This window comes from Stenella coeruleoalba (genome assembly GCF_951394435.1).
Source record: "Stenella coeruleoalba genome assembly, chromosome: X".
Taxonomy (NCBI): Eukaryota; Metazoa; Chordata; class Mammalia; order Artiodactyla; family Delphinidae; genus Stenella; species Stenella coeruleoalba.
In genome coordinates, this window is record NC_137152.1 from 93,044,827 (window position 1) to 93,059,631 (window position 14,805).

Sequence of the window (14,805 nt, forward strand, 5' to 3'; positions counted from 1 at the left end):
TTGAAGACAAGATCTAGAAAGTTGAATACCCTAGTTTTAGTACCATACAAAACATGGCACTGTTTTATGTGGCAAATAAAACATAGACTGAAAACTCATTTAAAATCAAGAAAAGATTAGTTTGTGAGAGATGAATTCATGATAAGTTATTTAAGTGAAAATAATTATTTTGAAGTAAGACCTCACACATTTTTTGTGTTAACATTGTGGATGGTAAACTTGCCTTCCCAGGAAATGTCTTTAGGGCCTTCAGCCAGAAAGGACGTTGGGCTCATAGGTCTAACCTCAGGTCATAGCTATGTTCTGACAATTAGGCCAACATTGTAATATAGTATACACAACTTGCAGCTTATTATTATTTTCAGACAATTGAGATGAAATATATCAGTGAAAAATATATATCGCACTAAATAAATCCTTGTTGATTGAAATACAAAATGAAATAAAAACTATGACACATTTTTTCTGACAATTGATAAGGAATAGACTTTTTATACAGTATATATTTTTTAATTTCTTTCTTTCAACTAGCTTTCAAACTATCATCTTTATTGCCACCATTGAACCAAAGATAAAAGAAGTTTGAACATCAAGTATGTGAGTGATATGAAATGAAAGTAGAAAATGGGCCATGTGCCTCTATGTAAATTTCCTTGTCTTGAGGTTCCAAAAATTGGCCTCTTTTTTAAAAATGAAAGTAAATATCTTCTTTCTTAGACATATGGCAAGATATTTATATGATCTAACTTTGTGAATTAATGTGTTATAATGATACAGAATTTTATTTTTCCCCTTATTATTTTAATGTAGAACAAATGCTATTTGAACACTCCCCTATTCCTCCTCAGCCATATACACACATATTACACTGATTACAGGATGTGGGAAGACAGTCTTTTAAATAGATTTTTAAAACAATTTCTTAAAATAATGTAGTCTAGGGGCTTGTCTTGGAAGTCCGTGTGGGTGGGTGAGAATCTGTCAACATAATGTCTGTTCTCAGTATTTTTCCTAAGGGCAACATGCTATTTTGTTTCCCATGTGATTATTTTTGTGTTTTATTTTCCTGTTTGTGTACTTTAATTTCATTTAGGAAATTAATGGAATGAGGAATGGCAAAGTATGATTGTTTAGATTCTCTCATAATATAGAATGATTTTTGTGATAAAGATTATGAATATGAATTCTCTTTGATAAACATCTACTTATAGTTGAGTGAAGTATTATTTAGTATAGAATGTAGTATTCAAAAGAAAAAGCAATTTATCTAGGAAATGCTTCTTCCCTTGTTGCATTTGCCCTCTTGTTGGCTTGATGTATCTGTTTTGCCTATTTGTCCTTTATTACTGTCAAGACAACAAATTTCTATCCGGAGCAGATGGTGTAACTGCCATTGTTCAAGTGCTTAAAATTCATTCTGCTGCAGGGAATTTTTATCATTAAACCTCTAATTTGGCAATATTAATTAATTGAATCTATGCACTGTTCTGTCTGGGATGTCTGAACCTTTGTTACATATCTGAAGAGAAAAATACATATTTATATGTATGAAAATGAAAATTGTATCAAAAAACTTGTTTATTTCTTAACAAATGAATGTAAAGATTTTTTTCATTAAGTTAGTATATAGTATGATGGGTAAATGCTATAAAATTTTAGTCATTTTTGGTATATAAATTTATTGTGGACTTTACTTGTTTCCTTTATTAATGTCTCCATGTTTTATCCCAAAAGAAATTTTAGATCATGATGTGTCTTGATATAGTTGAATAGAGTGTTTAAATTTAAATCTATTTTTAAACTTCAAATTTAGGCCTTTTTGTCCATAGCTCCTCACAGCACCCTGCCCGACCTACCCCACATGAAATCATGAGATTTCATATTTTACCATCAGGAAAATAAAGAGAATGCCATTTTCCCCACTCTTAGCCACATTTTCAATATTGGAATGATTAAAACTGGACCAGCAGAAGTTTTGCACTTAACTTTATCCTTACAACTTTAAGGCAACAAATGAATATTTTGTGGAAATATTCATAATAACTTGTAAACAAATAACATATACGTATTCAGTAAATAGAATTCCACAATATTCATGATTTTTCAGTGATTACTACTTTAGAAATAATTCCACTCAGTGTAATAAGGTAAACTATAAACAGTATCCCATAGTTGGACGATTATACAATCATTGGTGAATGAGTCTAATTGAACATATGTTGAGCAAGTCAACTGCTGTTAGGGAGATCATACATTCGTTTGTCCAGAATAGTCACAGTTTACACTTATCAAGCAAATATGAATACTTTCTTTGACTCTCAAGAGTGTACCAATTTGGATTCTAAGTTACATGTTTATTCGATCTCTTCTGTACCCATACAAACCTAAGAGTTACATGCTGACATATGTGAAAGAAGTATAAGCAAATGTCCATTACCCAGAGGAGCATGCAAACTTGTTAATGACAAAAGAAATACATGTGAAATAATTGCAAAATAATCCATAATTCTTTGTATTAAAATTCTAAATATGTGGTACAGGCAATAAGCAGTGTTGGAATTCAGAGAGATAAATGGATGTGGACTAGAGCTGTTAAGCCTAGTTTAAGCTACTGCTCTGCTAAAGGGCCTTGCAGGCATGAGGTCACATGGACAAATTTCTAGGGATGGATATGATTATAGTTCACTGCTGATCAATCAACAGTGGAAATGACTGAATACAAAGAAGGGTATGGTAGAGAGAATAATCACTAAGGACTTGGAAATTCTGGTCTCTCATCCTGGTTCTGCCACTGGTCAACTTTATGTCATTGAGTAAATTACTTCTTCCCTTTGGCTTTATTTCCTTCATCTGTAAAAAGAGGGCATGAACTGGATGCATCCATTCATCGGTTATTTATTGTGAGATTACTTTGTGCAAGGTACTCTACTAAGGGCTATGTAAAGGATCTCTAAAGTTCGTTTCCTGCTCTAACTTCTACAGAAATGTCACTTCCATCACCAATGTTTCCAGGGACATAGTTGTAACTGGTTTGGGATCATGTGCTTCTCTGTCACAAAAAAAGAACATTTCTTGCAGGTAAGTTAACCCAAACCAGCAAATATTTGTTGTGTTGACTTGAAACTTTTCCTAGCAAGTGTCCTTTATTTCCTAACTGGATTAAGACTGTATTTTCATTCCTTCTGATAATGATGCAACCCTAGAATGGTGGGAGACTCTTTCAGGAGAAGCTGGCATTGCGTATTTTCAGACTGTGAAAACTACCATTATGCTACAGGTAACCAAGGCTTCAGACAGCTCAGCTGGAAAGCCTGGATACCATGCACTGGTCTCCTTTGTCACTTCTCACAACTGAGGCCTGTTACCCATTCTGATATCATAAAGCTTGCTCTTGTTCCCAGTTCTAATCACCTAAAAGGAGAGATCATGCTCTCTGGAGTAAAGTTGTAGCACCTGCACAAGGAACTGTACCACCTCAAAGAAGCTGAGATGTCTTCTGTGAATCTAGCTGGTTCAAGGCTGTAGGCCCACTTGCCTTGGCGGTTTTTCCTATCGCAGAGAGTGGAGAAAGCGGCCCAAACCATCAGAATGGATTATACATCACTTTTGATAATGCACATGGATCCTCCACTCCATTAACTGGAGAAGTTGGAGGTAGATCTAGTCTAAAAACAATCTGAGGAACAAGAGAAAAAATTTAGTGGTCTAATATTTATTCTGTCCTTTAAAATTGTGGTGTAATATCCACAAATAATTCTGAGCCTTCTTAATATAGTAGATATGAAATACAAGATCAAATATTAACAACTTTTAAGTTGCTACTTAGTTCATTTACATTTGGTGCATCATTAAACAGAGACAGTTTTTTTTTTTGGTAGAAATGCCAGGATGTATTTAAAACCAGCTGCAAGTTCACCTGTCTGCTGTCAGTGTTGTTAGTGGTGGTCATGGTCATAGTGGGAGGGGATGAGAGGGAGAGAAGTCAAGATTTTATAAAGAATAGTTGAATGAAAAACAGAAGAAATAGGAGCTATAATAGATGTTTTATCATAAATGATTGCTGCAATGAAAGCAAATTATGAAATTTAGAACTGAGGGTATTAATTTTCTCCGTATTATAACTTTGCTTAGGATGGTGTAAACATTGCTATAAGGGGTTTCCCCTTAATTTTTGCACGGTTAGGCATGAAACGGAAAATTGAAGTCCTTTTAGGAAAATATTCCAAGTGAATTCCAAGTACTAAGAAATCTCTACTAACCTTACAGGTAGTCCCATTGAAATTTTAAACTTTCAGTGCATTTTTTTCAGAAATACATACTCCTGTACATTTAAATCTGTAAATGTACTAAAGCAACTACATAAAGCATTAAATCAGAGATATGAACAGCTGAAAACTGATAGGAGCTGAAAATAGAGTTGTAAGTAAATCACTGAGAATCTGTCTTTTCAAATATACTGCTCGTGAATTTTAAATCAATCTGTTTTATTCTGCCACTCATAGTAGACTATTCTACCCCTTGATTTACAAAGCACTTAAACTTCAAATACTTTTGACTAAAAGGGGGGAAGTGGAAAGAGGAAAAATAAAAGACATATGGAATCACTTGACAATGTGCTGAAATATTAATCCACAGGCATCTCTAACTAAGTGTATTTTAAAATTAAGGCCAAATTCAAAAGTAGATTATTTCTTTTGAAAATGGCCTCAATTATTTCAGGGTGTAGAAGTAAAAACAATTTAAACCTCTACTCATTTTCTGTATGTGTGTGTGTGTGTGTGTGTGTGTGTGTGTGTGTGTGTTTAATCATTGTTCTGGCAAAATAAGAGCATGATCCAAATTTTATGCCTCATTCCCAAACTTCTGGAGATTGGTGACACCTTACAGAGCTGTTGGAAGGTGTAAGACAAGAGAAGGAAAATGAAGATGTTAACTCACACTGAGATCTGGAGGGGTAACCAGCCGTAGACAACCCAAAAAGCTGAGAACCTGAGCAAGACAAACTTGTTTTTAAAGACATTGTAATTGCAATTGAAGAAAGCCAGGACTGGCTAAGGCAGAGCAAGTGTAAGAACAAAAAGAAAGGAATTTGACTTGAGACCAACAGGATGATGGGTACTTTCTTCCTCATGCCATACGAAACATTTCTAGGATAGAAAGCATCATAAGAAGATCGATCTGCACCCATGGTGTTTTAGAGCAACTGACTGGGCTCTATAACAAAGTCATAGATTATTTTGTCTTTTTAATGTAGAAGGAAATAACTGATTAAATGGAATGTTTCACTGATTTTTCCAAACAAGCCTACTTATAGAATTTCAGAAATGGGGAGTGCCTTCTCAGATGGGCTCACGTGAACCTACTCATTTCCTGACCATGTACTGAGAACAAGTTGAGAGGCAGCAGCAAAATAGCCTGACAGTTCAATACAATAAACAAATTCATAATTTAAGGACAAAGTCTATCAGTTTTAATACCTTCAAATAGGGATTTAATGGCATCTGTCACTATCCATTATTGAAATGCAGAGGCATGAGATGTTATATTCCCTGGGCCTGTAGGTTAGGAAATACATAGATCAAATATGTTGTAAATGGAATTCTTGTACAACTTTAAAAGTGATCATTTGTGATATGCTTTGGGCCATTATGTAATACTATGTCATTACATTATATAATAATGTGTCAACTGTTTCAATAATATTCTAAGAGAAGAATTAATATCCTTACTGATCTTTAATATTTTGGGTTTTGCTTTTGCTTGAGCAGCTCCATAAATGAATATTCATTTTGTACATTATTTCTATTGTGAAAAGAAAAATAAATGGCTTCTCTTGTTACAAAAAATAGCTCTATGAATATTCTGATCAAACTTTTATTAATTTCTATTGTGATAAACAATGTGACATAAACATCTAAAAGCCATTTCCTGATGATTAAATTGTACATATTGTTAAATTCCATTTACAAATTATGTGAGGAATTTGTTTTTTAAGGAAAACATGATCAGAGCATGGACATATCTGTTAGGGCAGTCCCACCCAGCCTTCTTCAGAAGGTTGTATTCTGCCATAGTATAAAGAATCCTGATTTGTTCAAGAAATATTTCCAATCTAAAATCTTGGAGGCAGGTGCTCACTTGTCCTCCTCCATGCTTCGAAAATACAGGGAGGAGGCCAGAGTGGCAACTGTCACCATGATTGATTTCGTTGGGATAGAAGATTGGCCAGCTGATTGTAATCAATGGATTGAGAATTCTCTCAGAACAGTGAAACCGTTAAAACTCAAGGTAGAACAAAGCAGTAATGTTTCAAAATTTAAGTATTTTGAAATGCAAGATACTTTTCTCATATCATCTACTCTTCTAAACAACACAATGTTTAAGCCATGTACTGTTCACAGATTATAATGTTGTAATGGTAAAATGTACACCCAATGACAAAAATAGTGATAAATGACTGAGATTATTTTAATTTTATATTGAGCTTTGTATAATGCTACTTGGAAAAATTTTTGTAGAATTATTAGTAAATGTAAGAAGATTCATATATGATCAAATATTTTACAATCTTCCTGCCCTTAAGTTTGAAGTGTATTACAGGTTAAGCTCAAGCCAGGAAGTAAGGTTGTTTTATAGAACTCCATGATTCTCAAAACTGAAATTTGAAGTGAACGTGGTATATCATAATAGTGCAATTAAAATATAAATTTATCATTCATTTTTTATTCAACAAGTACTTATATAACCCTTAATATGTGCAAGGTATTTTCCATGCATACTCTATTCTTTTTTTTTTTTTTTTTTTGTGGTACGCGGGCCTCTCACTGCTGCGGCCCCTCCCGCTGCAGAGCACAGGCTCTGGACGCGCAGGCTCAGCGGCCACGGCCCACGGGCCCAGCCGCTCCGCGGCACGTGGGATCCTCCCGGACCGGGGCACAAACCCGCATCCCCTGCATCGGCAGGCGGACTCCCAACCACTGCGCCACCAGGGAAGCCCCTCTATTCTTAATGGTAACAATCTTAGCAACCTAGTAATGCAGGTAGTATTATCTTCAATTGATTGTTGATAATGCATCCCTGAACCATGGAATGTAGCATTGGATGTCATCACTCTCTACATTTCTGCTTAAATATATTTTACTCTCACTTTGAATGAAAAGGTAAAACATAAATATCATTAGGAGTGATTACTGAGTAGGAACAATCAAGGGACGCTTCCTACATGGCATGGACCTCTGGCTAGAGGGAAGTACACAGATGGGCCATTAGCAAGTGGAACATTAAAGACTTTGTCAATAACATCTTATCTTTTGCAAGACCACAGGTAGAATTGTATCCACATTTTGATCTTATGAGTCTCCAATCTCATTCTTCACAGAAGGTGAGTGTCACAGAGTGTTCCCAGGCTATGCCATGTCACAGTGAAGTTTGAGAGCAAATGTTTAACAGCTGCAGTTTTGGTAACAAATTATGCACATTTTAAAAATTATTGAAACTTATTTGAATTTGATATTCAGTGCAGTCACACAAACATCTTTGGAAGACTTAATAGATACCAGACCCTATACTAAATACAATGAAAACAAAAGCATATTCTGTGCGTTCAAGTAGTTTACAGCCTGGCAGTAGAGAGCTCTCAACCCCTTTCAAAAGTAGGACTCTTCAGAAAAAGGAAAAAAAAGTAGAACGCTTCTACCTTATGCATTTGAGTTACACCACCTATTATTATATTGTGCTTTCTGTTTCTCCTTGTTTCTTAAACTCAAAGGAGTAAGTGTTCATTGGTAGTAGATTTTCTGCTTAAGTGCTACCTGACTACATTGGCATATAAAATTCACAAATAGACTCAGATAATTTTTCCTAACATAAAACTGTTTTCTGCTTTTGCTGAGTCCTTATATTTAAGAACATGAAATCAGGGCCCTTATACTCTGTTGGAATCTCTTCTGATATGGAGACTTTGGTTAGTATAGTCTCATTTAAAGACGAAGAATGGGGGAGTTCCTGGTTTGCCTAGTGGTTAGGATTCCAGGCTTTCACTGCCGTGGCCCAGGTTCAATTTCCTGGTCAGGGAACTGAGATCCCTCGAGGTGTGGCCAAATAATTAAACCTGGTTTCACATAAAGATTTTTAAATAAATAAATAAAGGTGAAGAACCAATTCTGAAATATTGAGAATTGGTGAATATTTGAGAGTGAAATATTGAGAGTGATTTTCTGACTAGCTCTTATATTGAAGGGTTTTTTTTCCTAATTGATTAGCTTTTGAAATTAACAAAAAATTCTTGTTATTCCAAACTTGGTTAGATGCAAGTGGTTATCCATATAAGATCAACAAGGGAAAACTTAATTTTCTTTCAATAATTACTTTCAACTTTCAATAAAGTTCAAATTGCTCTCAAGAACAAAGTATAACTATTTCCCAGTAGATGATAATTTAAACAGGTCATTAAAAAAGAATATTATCCCATTCCATCAGGATGTAGACTTCATTCAGGCAGTGATAAAATAAACTGCATTAATATTTATACAATTTTGGAAATATCAAGTCTACATTTTCATAGCTTAGATCTTATTACTGTACCTTACATGAAAAAAAAGATACAATTCAAGTGAAGAATTTTAACTGATTTTTTTCATTAATACTATGTGATATCTATATCAAAACTTTTTAAAAACCTGAGCAAATGTCTTACTTTGAAACTACCATGGGAATATACAAGTTAGTATTTTATATATAACGTGGTAGATGCCATTCAGAGTAATAAATAGGACATTTTTTTTGCATTTTTTTGTATGTATTTACTTATGTTTTAATGGTTGTTTCTTGGGTTTTGCTTTGTTTGTGGGATTACTATACCAAAATGATAACATTTTTTTCTAGGTTCCAAGTTTACTTAGAAAAGTGTATGATGTTGTAATTTAGGGTATTGAACCATATTAGTTTTATGCAAATTAGTATTTTCTTTTTTTAGAAACACAATTCCAACCACCTTAACTAAATATGGTAAATTCAGTGGCTCATATATCCAAACTAAAATAAGGTAAGGAGTAGTACAGGACTTGGAATTGATGGCATCCTGGAATTTGAAAAGTGTCACAACCACCTCCTTACCCCATTGTTTTACTGCTTATTTCAGCTCTTGTGCATGTGCTATCCTCATTCTCTTAGACTGTTCTATGTGTCAGGAAATGTGACTATTATCATCTTTAAAGAGCCATCCTTACAGATGATCATCCAGGAGAACTGAGAATGCTTTCCCTTAATTTCCACCTTGGAATAATTGAGAAGGACTATAATTGACTTATGTGGATCAAATCATGGTCCCTAGGATCATTAGAGTGACCAAGAGGCTAAGGTACTATTACAGACCCAGCCTGAGAGAGTAGCCTCCTCCGGTTGGGGGAGGGAGCTTCCACAGAACCATACAGATTAGCGAAAGTAGAGTTCCTCAAAAGAAGGAAGACACTGGTAACAAAAAAAGGGAGGAGAAAATACTGGAAAGACAAAAGCAACTGATGTCCACTACATAATCCAATAACAAAATTACATACATATATACAAATATATGTATATCTACACATACATGTATATACATATGTATATCTCCTTTTAGATCATAAGTAGATTTTTATAGTCATGTTTATATAGATCCTATATACTATCTATTAATATTATTTCTGATTTATTCTTTTTTTATTGTGGTATAATTGCAAATTAGTTTTTAACAGATTAGTTTTTTGTAGAAAGATTTCTTGGATTGTTCATGAATTTTCAGTGTTCCACTGACACACATTTGTTTTCTTGTTAACAATAAATTTTAGCTCACCACAATGATTTGATAATTAACTCCCAACTTTTGCATACTGGTGTTACTAATGAGTAAATCAGGAAAAAGAAATTTAACAATGAATTTTGCAAAACAGAACCCATTTTCTAAGAAAATATTTAGAAACTAGGAGACATGATTTTTTTTAAAAGGAGAAACAATGCTATTATTAATGAAGTGGATGTGACCTTTGTGATAACATATTACTTTTGCTTCCTTTCTGTGTGCAATTTTGTTCTATATAAATGATGTCTCTGGATAAATCAGTTGTTGCCGTTTACAGAGCAACTGAAAAACAAATCTCTTTTAGTGTTCACAAGAGCCCTAGAAGCTAGGTTACTTATTTGTGTCTTAGAAAAAGATGAAGCAATATTGATTACTTTGACTCTCTATTTTGTCTTCTTTAATGTATGTGCTGGTGTTTTTTAATGCAGACTTCTCACTGCCATAATGCTTTGTCAGCCTTCACATATTATTTATTAACATCTTGGTTTTTAAAGATGAAAATATGAACCACAGATAAATTGAATGATTTAACCTAGATAGTACAGGGTAGGATCAGGGTAGGGGAGAGCCTTTGAGTTTCTGTCCTCTTTGCAGAACCAAAATGAATCAGTTTTAACAGGAAAAACCTCACAGTGTAAAGGAACTTTGCTAAGAAATTATGAAAGTGCAAGTTAATTAGAATACAGAGTTACTTGCAAGGACTGACAATTATTAACTACATGTTCTTGGGCTGGCTCAATTTCAGGCAATTTGCTGCTAAACGAAACAAAAAAATTTCTGTTAGTTTTCAGTCTTGCAGAGAAAAAAAACCCTTCAAGGCACCAACCAAGAAATAACTGCTCTATAAGGTGCAAAGAAAGCAGATTTTAGATTTAAATTTTTGAGCCAGTGTTTTTGGTGGCTTATTCTCTTTGCTATATATCACAATTCTAATTATATCAATAGTTAGTGAAACAGTTTGGGAGCTCGTGTGCTTACCTAAGTGAATAGCTGAAATTGTTCAAAAATCGATGTAGCTAGTGGGAGATAAGTGTGAGTTTGCCTTGTTTTAGGCAATAGATACATTTCTGAGAAGTTATATGTAACTGAACTTTCATTAAGTCATATTTTAAGTGCATGGAAACTATCTATAGCACCTCACGAGTCTCCTGAATTCACATAGGAGGATGACTAGAACTACCTGCTAAAAAACAAAATTCAACTGAGTACATTTTAAAGATCTAATTGGCTTTATTGAATGATCCATGAGTAGGGCAGCACATCCCATCTAGCAGATAGAAAGGAGCTCCAAGGAGTTGTACAAAATGGAAGCCCTTTATAGGCAGAAGGGGGGAAAGAGTGGATTATTTCAGTCTTAGGTAACCTACCTATGGGGATGGAAGGAGACTATGTGGCAGATTATTTTATTGGTTCTGACTAGAAAATTCCAAACTGACCAATTAAGACTACATTCCTGGGGGTGGTTGTAACTGTGGTTAGATCAGGTATTAAGTCTTCGTTTGCTGACATAGAGCTTAGCACAAGTAACTCCATTTGGGGCCTATTGTTTCTTTTTAAACACACTGAATTGTTCCCGTTTAATTTTCTTCCCCCTCACACTTTAATCAGATTAGCATCGTATCCTTGAAAATTAGATATGTCGTTCCTATTTAATGGTTTATTAATTTGGCATATCACCTGCTTATAGGATCTGAAGGTTTTGGTATTTGAGCCTTTGTAGATAAGAGTTACATGCCCCTGCTAATAAAATAAGTACTGCTAGAGGCTCTGAAGTAATTCTTTTCTCAGAACTGAAAGTATTAAAAATTGGTGGCAACATAATTATAGAAATAAATGAAAAGTGAGAGCATACTAAATAAAGTTTTAGTCCTCAATACTGAGTTTCTTAATTGTGCTTAGTCCATAGTCGTGATGTGAGTGGCTGAGGGGCTCGGGTATGGGCCAGACATTGAGAAGAAGGTGAGTCAACAGAGAATGGTAGCTCAAATAATCCCAAAGTAGATTCTCGAATACAGCATTTTTCAGGAAGGGACTGTGAGTAATTGGAGACGAAAGACATATGAAAACAGCCCATAGAAAAGCGGAAGAGGGCTTCCCTGGTGGCGCAGTGGTTGAGAGTCTGCCTGCCTATGCAGGGGACACGGGTTCGTGCCCCGGTCCGGGAAGATCCCACATGCCACAGAGCAGCTGGGCCTGTGAGCCATGGCTGCTGAGCCTGTGCGTCCGGAGCCTGGGCATCCGGAGCCTGTGCTCCGCAACGGGAGAGGCCACAACAGTGAGAGGCCCGTGTACCGCAAAAAAAAAAAAAAAAAAAAGCGGAAGAAAAGGCAGCACTTAATACCTCTATTGTTTTGGGAGACAAAAGAATTTCTGAGCTGGTGACAATAGTCCCTGTTCTATTGAATGCCAAAAAGCCACTTAACAGTTACAAAAGAGAGGAAGGAAGTATGAGGAAGCTCAGGAAGTAACAGAGGAAAAAATATATATAAATATCAGGTGGTGACAGGAATGCAAACTATGGAAGAAAATAGATACATTAGGGCTCATGTAAAGAAAAAAGTGCCTTAAGAAAACAGCATGAAGGTGATAGCTCCATAGAGGAGAAAATAATGAATATGAGAAAATACAATGGAAAGCCTGAAAAACAGTCAGCAGCTTCCCAGGGGAGCCACCAGGGGATCAAGAGAGCTAGAAGAAGGAAGGAGAGAGAAAAAAAACAAAACCACGAATGAATGACAAAGAATTAGGGAAACAAGCTGCCCTAGTTGGAAGCTGACTTTGAAAGTATAAAGGGCAAAGTCAGGAGAACTTAAGAAAGTTTAAAGGGAAACTTGAAGAATTATTTAAAATCAGACAACCAAGTGTAACACAGTTGAAAGCATGTGCATGCAATGTGTAGTATAAGAATGCAAAAGGCAGGATTATAAAAATGCAGAAGGCTGTGGTGGTTTATGCAATTTCAGGTCAATAAATCAGATTTAATAATGAAAAAACCACTTTTATGAAAAGGGGTGAATATCGATTATTTCTGAATGAACTATATCAGTCACTAGATTTTTTTTTTACGAAACAAACATAGAAGAGTCATTAAAAATGTGATTGTGGATGAGAAACAGTATTTTGGCAACATGCTTTGATTCTCATTTTCCAGTGTGAACAAAGGTTTTTATTTTCCATTTTCCAGTATGAACAAAGGTTTTAAAATCAGCATGTCTATTTTCCTCAACTTCAGGTATCTGCAGGTAGTTTGCTTAACACTGCTCAGTTCAGTAATAGTTTACTAAATGCCTACTGTATGCAGGCACTATGCCAGGTGTTGGGGACCCAAAAAAGATTCAGTTATATTTGTTGTTAATTAATTGCTTCCAGTCGCACAGAGGAGAGAGATATGCAGACAAATAATGAAAATAAAATGGCATGAAGGCAGTGATGGAATAAGTATGAGATCCACAAGTACTGTAGAGAAGGGAATGGTTGGCACTGTCAGAGCAGGCTTCACAGAGGACATGATATCTAGCAGTGTTCTATGTCATGACTCTGAGATGGCCAAGCATGGAAAGGGTCAAAGGTCATTCCAGACAGAAGAAATAGCATGTGCCAAGACAGGGATGTCTTAAAACAGTGTAGTCTGTGTAAGGAAGGAAAAATAATTTTCCCTCTACCATTCTGAGTTCTTGGCTGAGACCCCCTATAATAAAAGACAGGTTAAGAAGTTTATTAACATGTGTACCTCCTGAGTACATGAGAGATACTCAGGAAACTAACTCCCTGAGATGGCCCAAGAGACCACCTTAAATGCTGTCTTCAGCTAAAGACAAAAGAGGATGTTGAGGGTAGTGGTTTGGGACTTCAAAGGGGAGGAAGGTAATTCACATGGAGATGGAAAAGCAAAATGTTTGGTAAATAAATATTTACTGGGCCAGGCAGAAACAATGAGACACAGCGTGGACTCTGATCTCTAGGCCCTCTTTGCCCCCCACCACCATCACACTGAGCCCATATTCTTTGCAGCTATCTCTGGTCATAGCTCTATTCTGGGAACAGGCCCTCTATCTAAATTCTTTTAGGCAGTTAGGGGGAAGGTCAAAGTTTCTTCCTGAGTCTTTTGGGCCTTGATTGTTTTCAGCTTGAAATAATCTGCATGCCAAAGAGACATTTTGGGGTGGCAAGTTTTGTTCCCCTAAAATATCCACAGTCCTTGGCTCCAAGGGACTAGTAGTACATCAGTTCAGATGCAGGCATTATATTCTCCATTTTTCCCCAATTATTTCATGTAAGTGTTTTCCACATATGATCATGACAATTATAGTACTAAATCCATAGTGCCTAGTATACTTTTCAAGCATTTGGGAGGATATTCTATTTTCACTTATCAAATCAGGTTTTCTTTCAATACTATCTAAATATTATGCAGAAACTATTAACAGTTGGGAGCACATTTTGTCATTTTTGTCTGCCGGCGAACAATGCAAATAGTAATTTTTATTCTTGTGGGGTTTTTTCTTGATGATTAATTTATTTTGATTATTCCCAATACAATATGATACAGCAGTCTTTCTTTTAGAATAGAGAAACACAGTGTTTATTGCACTGTAAATTGCATTTTTCTCTGAAAGAATGCTTTGTTTTTTCATAGGTGGGGCACAGGTCAGGGAAGGGAGAGGATGTCAGCAGGGCTTTTAGCTGTAGCTGTATCAGCCTGAGAAAAACAAGGTAGTCTTTTAGGCTTTCCTCTTTAGTTTTTTTAAATATCCATATAACATCATTCAATCATTTCGTCATTGAATGACAGGTGAGAAGTAGGATAAAACATGGTTTTATCCACATACAGAGTGGTTCTGTCATTTTGCATGACTTCCTATGAAATGGAAATAGCACAAGACTGATTTGTCAGTCTTTTTTGGCATATCTGGAGAATGAGGACAAAACGGATGGCATAGATCTCTAAGTTGACTAAATTTAATGTCAGT